This window comes from Cibotium barometz, chromosome 36, assembly GCF_041138505.1.
Source record: "Cibotium barometz isolate CiBa-2024 chromosome 36, ASM4113850v1, whole genome shotgun sequence".
In the NCBI taxonomy this organism is placed as follows: domain Eukaryota; kingdom Viridiplantae; phylum Streptophyta; class Polypodiopsida; order Cyatheales; family Cibotiaceae; genus Cibotium; species Cibotium barometz.
Window position 1 is genome coordinate 38565197 of NC_141081.1, and position 10752 is coordinate 38575948.

Genomic DNA, 10752 nt, shown 5'->3' on the forward strand with positions numbered 1-10752 from the left:
AAAAAAGGCACGGGTTTCAAACTTCTGAGGAGGAAACACACTTTTTCTTTTTCACCCCTTGTGGAGTGGGGAAGAAGGTCGCAGATGTATCCACTTAGCTTTTGTCCCCATCCCCTAAGGGTGTGTTCAATAAGAGACATCTCAAAAGGCTTGTCTTATGTGTAGGATACAGCTTATGGTGGGGAGGTGGGAAGAATTTGCTTCTATTATGTATAGGAGGTTGCTCAATCGCAGCCGTTCATTTCTCAGACTTCCCTCGTTAACGTACAACGGTTGCTTTTTGCAGCTTTTACGGGCGCTTTTCGTTTAGTTGCTTTTTTTTTCAGACTTCCCTCGGGACGCGTTAATTCTTAAATACAACGGTTGCTTTTTGCAGCTTTTAAGGACGCTTTTCGTTTAGTTGCTTTTTTTTTGGTTTTTTTTCTAGTGTGGCCTTTATAAGAAGGAAGTCTGAGGAAAGAAAACAAGAAAAAGAAAAAAAAGAAGCAAGTGTTTCCCAAAGCTCTCAACTATGGCAGCAGCCGTAATCGCGCCCGATGGAGCAGCAGAATACTACTGCATAGAGGGACTATCGCCCTGCCCCCCTTGCAGAACTCTATCGCCATGCTCTCAACATAATGACCACAAGTCCTTGCAGCCGTCAGCGAATGGATTCAAGCCCGTGATCCGGTCGGGGTCGTGGTGCGACGTCGGCCCCAGACTCTCCATGGAGGATGCTCACGTGTGCATCGATGAGCTTGCCTTCGTGGCATCCTCGTCAGCCGAAAAGGGCTCCTTCTATGCTGTCTTTGATGGCCATGGCGGTTACCATGCCGCGCGGTTTGCGAGCAGCAAACTCCCGGATTATCTGGCGCTGCAAAATGTGCAGGCCTCCGCAGATAACACAGTGGAAGCCGTGCAGCGGGCCTTCTTGGAAACGGACACAGCTTTCGCGGCAGCCTGCCGGGCGGATAGCAGCCTTTCCTCCGGGACTACAGCCATCATGGCTCTGGTATTGGGGCGGAGTTTGGTTGTGGGCAACGCCGGAGACTGCCGGGCTGTGTTGTGCCAGCGTGGCAAGGCGGTCGACATGTCCAAGGACCACAAGCCCCTTTGCCCGCAGGAGAGGAGGCGCATCGAGGCCCTTGGAGGGTACGTTGACGCCGATGGTTACCTCAACGGAGAGCTCAGCGTCGCACGATCCCTTGGAGACTGGCACCTCGAGGGCCTCAAAGGTGGACCTGCGCCCCTCCTCACGGCCGAGCCCCAAGTCACACAAACCCTGCTCACAAATGACGATGAATTTCTCATACTCGGCTGCGATGGACTGTGGGATGTTTTCAGTAGCCAGAATGCAGTGGATTTTGCTCGCAAGAAGCTCCAACAGCACAATGATCCCGAGCAATGCTGTCGTGAGATGGTGGCGGAGGCTCTGCGCAGAAACACCTCCGACAACTTGACCGTGGTGCTGGTCAGCTTTCAAGCAAGCCCTCCTCCTCAGCTCTTCCAAAAATTCACTGTCCGCCGGAGAAGCATTCGATCAGTTTGCAGCACCTAATCGCCAGTTGTGCCACTTTTAATTAAGGGGGCTTTAAAATGAAGTTTTTTTTTTCCATCTTTGTGCTTGTGCTTGTGTGTTTTCATCTTTTTTTTTTCATCTTCGTGCTTGTGTGTTTTTTTACGTTGCCGTCAATAGCCAGCACCTTGTGAGCCCCATTTTGAACCTAGCAACTTTTGCATTACCACTAGGGTGTGTCTCCATTGGCTTTAAAATGAAGCTTTAAGTGTATTGTTTTCTAAGTGTAATTTTAATGAAGCTTTAAAATGAAACTTTAAGTGTACTGTTTTCTAAGTGTAATTCTAATGAATCGAGTGAGTGTGTGGAAAAGTTTTGCATTGAAGAAAAGTTAAGGATCGTTGGAATTATGGGACATACGACGACAGGCATACCATGAAAAATAGAGGCATAACATCAATAGACTTATGGGGCATACGATGAAACAAAATAGAGGCATACCATGAAAAATAAATTTATATAACAAAGAGAAATAATCCTCCCTAGAAATCTCTTTTTGTGGCCCTCGTAGACAATCTTCCTCAAAGATGTTGAGTACCGAGCCTCTAATCCAGGCCCACATATAGGGCATGCATTATAACCAGATATTGAAAGCCCTACCAAACATTCTAATCATTGTGATGAGATATGCAAATAATGTGAGATGTATAATACAAAAATCATGAAATTATATTTGAACAAGAAATCATAGAATAATTAACTTACTAGAGCATTCTTGATAGCCTAACCAATCATGCATGGTCCACATAAGTAGGTCCCATAACATGCGTAGCTCGTCAACTAATGGAGACAAGTAGACGTCCATGTTCTTCACCCTGACATACTTTCTTGGAAGTATCAAGGAAAGTAAAAGGTGCCCCTTCTTTATCACTAACCATGGTGGCAAGTTATAGTTGACTAGATAAATGGTCCATGTACTCCATGATGAACTTCGTAAGCTAATTGGATTAACTCCATCCATGAAGAAAATGTGATGAGGGTCTTCCCCAAAGTCTCCCACTTCTCTTTGATATGCCTCCATGCTGGAGAATTGGCATAATGTCATCTATGGATCTGGTGTTCCGATGCTAAGTCATTAAAGATGCAATGAATTTGTATCTGATCATTGTTTGAATGCATGGAAGATGGGGGAAGTGTCATAAGACTTTAGCAGGGACCCTTTGTCCTTGGACATCTTGCCTATATGTCACGGGATCTAAATTTCTAAGGAGATAGAAATCAAATAAATTGCATGAATTTGATTTAAATTCAAAAATTCATCAAACATAACAAGACCATGATTAAAATATTCAAAAACAAATGAAAATACTTAGCTCACAAAGATTCGGCTCCAAGATTGGGTGCAATCATCCCCTCTTATGTGTGTATGGTCTATTTTTCCCCACACATGAGTATTTACGAGATATTTTATTCTAATTTAGGCCAAAGCCTCCAAAAATACAAAAACGATGCTTTTCTTGCACGACACTCTCTTATCTTCAAAAATAGAGTGCCCATAAATTGAGGCTTGGGTTTAAAGCATATCACGCTTTACCAAATATTAAAGATCAAGTCTATGCTTGATAAACTATAGCTTTTACAAAAAAAATCAAAATGTGCACAAGCTAGCACATGTATATACAAAGCTTGTTTACAAAAATGGTGTGATACATTTGTGCAACTTCTCCTCAATCCTCAGAATCCTCTTCACCTATAAAATAACTAACAATAAATTGGTGAAATAAATATTCTATAAGCATAAAAACCATCATCACACACATGTTTGCTAGGCGTAAGCAACCCGAAAATCACCCATACATACAAACCAACTGAAACAAATATTGGAGACCCCAAGCATACGTCAATATCCACCAAATGTATTAATATTTATAATGGTATCACCCATGATATTAACATAATTTTACATGACGCAAAGATAATCCAAGCATCCCCAAATTATCTAAGAGAGTAGAATAATATTTTTAAGAGGGCTTAAAATATATTCCCATAACATCCCCTCTTACTTGAGTTTGGAATTGCCCTCAATTTTTCAGTTTGTTGAAAAGAACGGAGGATCTCAGGAAAAGCACGAAAATATTTCTCAAGCATCCATCTTGCATCTTCACGCGACGAGGACGATTTTTGAAAGTTATTAAATATTTGCTATATTGGTTTTCAATATGAGTTGATGTAATTTGATGCTCAATGATAGTATTTGGGAGTAAGATTTATTCGTCTCCATCGAAAAGAGGTGGTTCTTCATATACTGGATAAGTGGGAAGTTGCCCTTTGGTTTTAATAAGCTAACATGAAATGATTTTTGAATGTTCCAATGAGAAGGTAATTCAAGTTTATATGCAACATCATTAATTTTGTGGATCACTTTAAAAGGTCCATAAAATCTTGGTGCAAGCTTAACAGCTGGGAATTTTTCAACACTTTTAAGTCGGCATTTTTGAATTTTCAAAAATACATAGTCTCCAAGTTCAAAGGATATAGCTTTATGTTTACGATTTGCTTGCTTAACATACTTTTCTTGAGCATGAGCAATGGAATGTTTGACGTCATTCAAAATGGTCATAAAATCAATAGTGAATTGATCATCAACTTCGATTTTGTGAGAAAGTCTAGGCAAAAGTTTTCCATATACAGTTTCTAAGGGTGCTCGAAAAGTAGCTGAATGAGGAGTATTATTGTAAACAAATTGGAGAAGATGAATGTACTTATCCTAGGAGTTAGGTTGCTGGGCAACATAGGCTCTGAGTAGATCTAAGATAGTGTTGTTAGTAACCTCAGTTTATCCATTTGTTTCTGGATGGAAAGGTGTTGAGAAATCTGCTTTAGTGCCTAAGTTGGAGAATAATGTGATCCAAAAATTACTTCAAAATCTTGAATCACTGTTAGAAACAATGACTTTGGGTAAGCCGTGATGTACAAAGATTTGTTTGATAAACATATTTGCGGCTTGTTGAGAAGTCAAAGTTTTCTTACAAGATAAGAAGTATGTTTGCTTACTCAAACGGTCAATTATTGTCCAAATCATATCGTTATGACTCGATGTAGTAGGCAAAGCTGTGATGAAGTCCATGGATATTTTCTCCCAAGTGTCATTAGGAATTCGTAGGGGGGTAAGGAGTCCTTGGGTTTTATCTTTGTAGCTTTTAATCTTCTAACAGAACATTCAACCACAAATTTTGCTATATCTTGTTTGATATGAGGCCAAAAGAATTCCCTAGATACTAGTTGTTGTAAGGTAGTTGAAACACCTCGGTGACCCATGTAAGGTGGTTGATGCATTTCTTCTAGTATGAATTGTCTGAAAGGTTGTGTAATACACAATCTTTTTTGGAAGAAAAGATAGCCGTCATGGCATGAGTAATCACCAATAGGGTTCCAATTATTGTTTCTAAGCTTAGTCCAAATTTCAAAAAAATTTAGGTATTATAGGATTCTCTCATAGGACTAAATGGTTGACTTTGAATAACAGAAATGTTGTGAATACTGGAACGTCTACTTAAAGCATAGGCAAAACATTTTCATTTTCTTTGCCTAGTTGATATTGAATCATGGGTTGGAAACTTTGGATAAATGAAGCCCATTTGATATGTCGATCAGAAATCAATGGCTGAGTCAACAAATGACGAATGCTTTGTTGGTCTATCTTGATTAAGAATTCAGATCTCATTAAATAATCACTACAAGAGAATCATTATTTTTCGACGCGTAGTTTTCACGCCTGGTCGTTGATATATGCGTCGAAAAATGTGTGGAAAAATGCATCGAAATAACAGTCGAAATATGTGTGGAAAAAGTCTTCGAAATAAGCATTGAAATAATAGTCAAAATTTTTCTATAAAAAACAAATTGAAGTTATATATAATATTTACTAGTTCCCATCTTGGGGTGTGTTTTAGCCTTCTCTTTCTACCTCTTTGCAAGCATATGTGTCTATGAGAGAGAGAGAGAGAGAGAGAGAGAGAGAGAGAGAGAGAGAGAGAGAGAGATGATCAGAGAGAAAGAGATAGATAAAGAGAGAGAGAGAGAGAGGGGGGAGAGTCGAGGGAGAGAGGAGGGTATAACTTCCATCACGCTCTTTGAAGGAGGAGAAAAAATGCTATCTCCTCCTCCTCATCACGAAGGTGCAATTAAGAAATTGCTCTATTTTACAATGAAATTAAGTTCATCAACTTGCTCGTCCCCTCAGCGAGATCCATGGCTCCAAATAAATCTATTTCTAGAAATACTCCATCATTATTGTCAATTGGTGGAACCAGTTGTCTTGTAGTAGTAGAAGGTAATTCATCCATGTCGTCATCCTCTTCTAGCTTTGTCAATGCATCATGATCATACTCAACTTGAATCTCTTCTTCTTCTGGATTATCTCTAGTGTCTATTTCTTGTTCAAGATGTATTTGCTCAATGAGTAAACCTTCATCCGATCCTAATCCCGTGTGAGCCTCACCTACTTCCTCAACTAGTATGTCTTCTTCTTATTCTTCTCGTTGTTCAATAGGTGCTAGTGGTGTATGCTCAACCATCACATGATCTGGGGGGAGTTCCTCAGCATCTGGCAAACAGTCAACTGCTATTTTTACCTCTTCAAATATTTGTTTTCCACGTGGATTTATTTGGATCACAAACAACCATTTATGATCTGTTGGGTCTTCCACAAAGATGACTTGCTCATAGTGCTCTGGTAGCACAAATATGTCCCTTTGGTCAGTCCATATCTTTGTGCAGTCTACTTGAAGAAATCCACACTTGTCTTTGCATATAGTTACTTGCGCCCCTTGAGTTACCAACTTGAACCATTTCACATCAATAATGAACATATCAAACTTTCTGAATTCAACCTTGATAATATCTTGGATTGTTCCACAATAATCTAGCATGCCTACTTCAATATTGCCATCACTTGCACTTGAACGACTTTCTTGCATGAAATTAGCCTTCACACCACAATCAAATGTTGTTCTCTTTTTATCTATTCCTTTTACTCGAAAAGTGACGTCCGCGTGACCAAATTGCCCCAAACTTATGATAATGCAAGCACAATAAATAAGTACTTTTATTGTACAAATTTACGAAAGCACAACATAAAAGACAATGCGTAGATATCTCTAACTCACATACATGGAAATCACAACCATATGCAAGCTCCTCCTCATCACTTATTGATTCACCATTGCGTTTAACTTGTAGTATGGTTTGCTTGAGCCATTTATTAGAAGGAAAGTCTAGAAGTGCAAGTTCTGTTGGGTACAGTAGTGTGCGGGTTGTTTGACTCTCTCTAAAACTCAAACGAGCTTGGTCCCTTTCAGCCTTCACCAAGTTTTATCTCTCGATCCATTTCTCCATAGCATGTGAGTTTACGATGCAAAATTTATTGATCTTCTCATGCAATGCTACATCCATTGTTCTCACAAGGCCTTTCCCTTGTGGCTCTTCCCCAACTAGTCGATCATTTTCTTCTTGTGTCCATAATCTTGGCATATCAGGATCAGACGTACTGAGAAAATCAGTTATATATACAAGTGATTCTTGAACAAGCCATCCTGCTGCCATACTACCTTCAAGATGAGCTCTTTGACGAACAAATTCTTTAAGTGTCTTTATAAATATCTCCAAGAAAAACATCCATCGGCTGTGGACAACCCCAGCCACATCAACTTCATCAACCACATGAACTAGCAAGTGCAATTGAATGGTTAAAATACTTGTTGGAAAGTATTTCTCAGTCATTGTAACAACCTCGATGAAGTTTAATTGTGCTGCTTCCAATGTGTCTCTACTAATCTCTTTCCTTGATATCCAATGTACCATTGCACCAATTTTATAAATTGTTGCTCTAATGTCATCATTGAGGCAATCCTTGATGGCTATAGGAAGCACGAATTGCAAGAATTTGTGCCAATCATGACTCTTCAAGCCACTAAGCTCATCATCCTTTGTAAATGCTTCCTTCAAGCAATGCATGCATCCTGTAGGGGTATGAAACTCACTAATGCTCTTTTTACACGCCGTTGCTCATCCTTTGTCATGACCCAAGGTGCTTTTGTTGGTAGCTTTACCTTTCCATCTGCTGTATTTTGGGCCAATAAGTGGTGCATGCGTTGAACCTCTTGTAAATCATCTCGTTGTGCCTTGCTCTCCTTTGCTCCTGTGATGGTTTTCCAAAGCACCTCGGCTATATTCTTGAAAATGTGCATTGGGTCGAGAAGATGGTTCACTAGAAGGTCATTCCAGTATGGAAGTTGATGGAAAATGGATAGACGCTTCATTCCTGGAGGTGTATAGGTTGGATCCAGCTCCCATAAGGTCCTCCAATCACTGCTCTTCCATATGCGAGGAGACCTCCCTAGAAATCCCTCACGCAAAGGATGGTCCACTGGGAGATACTTCTTGTGGCCCTTGTATACTATCTTCTTCATAGACTTTGAGTATCGAGCCTCAAGTTGCGGCCCACATAATATGGACATCCATTATACCCTGACACTAAAAGCCCTGTAGAACGTCAAAAAAGATTGTAGCAGTAGGTAAGTTTGAATGACAATCATGACTTAACATAATATGTTAACAAGCTACATTATTACCTGAGCACTCTCCATAGCTAGGCCAATCATGCATAGTCCACAAAAGTATTCCTCTCAATGTTAGCGCACGCTGTCCAAACCTCTTGGAAATATCATGAACTTCAATGCCCTCCTATAGAACACGAAGCTCCTCAACTAAAGGGGCTAAATACACATCCATGTTCTTCACCTTCTACTTTCCAGGAACTATCAAAGACAATAAAAGATGTCCTTTTTTAATTGCTAGCCATGGATGGAAGATTATAGTTAACTAGACAAACAGGCCATGTACTCCATGATGAACTTCATAGACCAAATTTGGAATAACTCCATCCATCGCTAGTCCGAGTTGAATATGGCGAGGCTCCTCCTGAAAGGCTACCCACTTCTCTTCAATGTGCTTCCATGCAGGGGAATCTGCACAGCAAGCACACGCATAACACCATCCGTGGACCTAGTGTTACGATGCCAAATCATTAATCCTGCAATGGATTTGCACTTGAACATTGTTTTAATCCGAGGGATGATGGAAAAGTGTCATAAAACTTTTGCCTGGTACCCTTTCTCTTTGCACATCTTGCCTATATCTCGATGTACCACAATGCGGACATTGTACTATATTGTTTTATTCTTGTCAATAAAGAATCCAATCATTTGGACAAGCATGGTGTGTGTTGTAGTCCATGCCAACCGAGTGTAACATTGCTTTTGCTCGACTATGGTTCCACTAGCATCTCATTATCTTCTGCAATATAAGTTGATGTTTCAATAAGCTATTACACAAAATATTCAGGCTAAGAAAATGCATATAAAGGTACATAACTCACTAATTGCATATGATATCATCACTTACACAAAAAGTTTTGATATGCTCATATTAGACCATCCAAAAATCGATTTGCAAGTTCAATATGGATAAGCAAGCGCCTAAAACAGACACATGTGCTCCACGATATAGTGGAAGACGAGCAAGCATGCGTAGCTGTTTCTCTTCTTAGGAAGTGTATTCCATATGTCATATGTTTTCTTCTATCCCTTCGTGTTCCAAACCTCGATCTTCTGTTCCATCGTATAAGGCATTTATCATGTCATCCATGTAATGTTCTAGTATTTTCTCAGAATCCGCTTCAAGTTCCTCGAGTTGTTGGATCACCTCGTTTGTGGCTACTCTCGTTGGTCTCCATTGTTTAGGCCGGATATCACTGGTTTGTCATTGTTTAAGCACGCATTGCCACTAATTAGATGTTCTAATCGCTCCACCCAAAATATTTTCCATTTTTTTTGTATGATCATTGTAAATTCGTCGACGTCGAGCCACTTGGTATTTGCAGCGAGTACATGGGCAAAGTGTCTTCTCCTCTAAATTAACAAAATTTGAGGGTGTGGCTTCGCCCATGGTTTCCATATTGATTTGCAAAATGGGAACGAATGCTTATTTTTGGATGGGAATCCTCCCTTAAGTATTTGTGAAGGGTGGTAGTCGGTGAGATAGGTAATTTGAAATGTCGGGGGCACGCAAGATCTGGAAAGATTTTGAATTTGAATGAAAAGTAGCGACCGTCAAAATAAGCATCGAAAAGGTCGTTGAAATATCCGTCGAAAAGAGCGTGGGAATTTTATTTTTTCGACTGTTATTCCCACACTATTTTCCACGTACTTTTCGATGCTTTTTCCCACGCTTATTACGATGTTTTTTTCCACGCTTATTTCGATGCATATATTGACGGTGTAGGTTTTTACAGTAAAACAGAACCTCTCTTTTTTTTACGTTTTTTTTCGTATGCATGTGTTTTGCTTCCTCACCAGGTATGCCTCCTTTTCCTTCACTTCCATCTCCTCTTGGTTACATGTACATGTGATGTAAAATGTCTGTGTGTGTAATTATGAGTAATTTTCTTGTTTTTTTGCTTTCTCATTTGTTTTGCACGTTCTTTCTCTCTCCCAAGCTCTTCTCCACCTCCTTCTTTGCCCTCCCTCCCCTCCCCTCTCCTCTCCTCTTGGTTGTTAAATTGGTGTGTGTGTGTGTTGAAGGATAAACCTCCTTGTGTATCCATGCTATTCACACTTTTAGGGTTTTTTATTACTAATTCTTTTCTCTACTTTTTGTTTTGTTTTGTAGGTCTTCTAATCCTCTCTTTCAACTTCACCAAAAAGAGGTAAATTCCTTTCTCTCTTTCCCCTCTTTTCGATTTTGTATGTATGCATTAGGTTCTTAGGGATTTTGTATGTATGCATTACTAATTCTTTACTCACTCTTTTGGTGGTTTTGTAGGTCTTCTAATCTTCTCTTTCAACATCACCAAAAAGAGGTAAGTGCTTTCCTCTCTTTCCTATCTTTTTATCCTCTATTTTTATTTACCAAAAAGAGGGGTTTTGTTTTGTAGGTCCTCTTTGCATAGAGCTTAATGTACATGCATAGAGCTCTAATCATAGAAATCTATGCATTAAGCTCTATTCGTATAGCTTAATGCATAGATTAAGCTCTATGCATGCATTCATAATGCTTAGAGATATATGCATAGATTAAGCCCTATGCATAGAGCTTAATATATGCATTAAGCTCTATGAATGTATTCAGCTCTATCTATGCATGCATTAAGCTCTATGCATAGAGCTTAATGCATGCAGAGATTAATCTATGCATGC

At 39.6% G+C, this 10752-nt stretch overlaps 1 pseudogene; it reads left to right on the forward strand.

Moving 5' to 3' along the window:
• Positions 1-511: 511 nt before the first annotated feature.
• LOC147617871 (putative protein phosphatase 2C 57 pseudogene) lies at positions 512-1537 on the forward strand (annotated as a pseudogene).
• The last annotated feature ends 9215 nt before the right edge of the window (positions 1538-10752 follow it).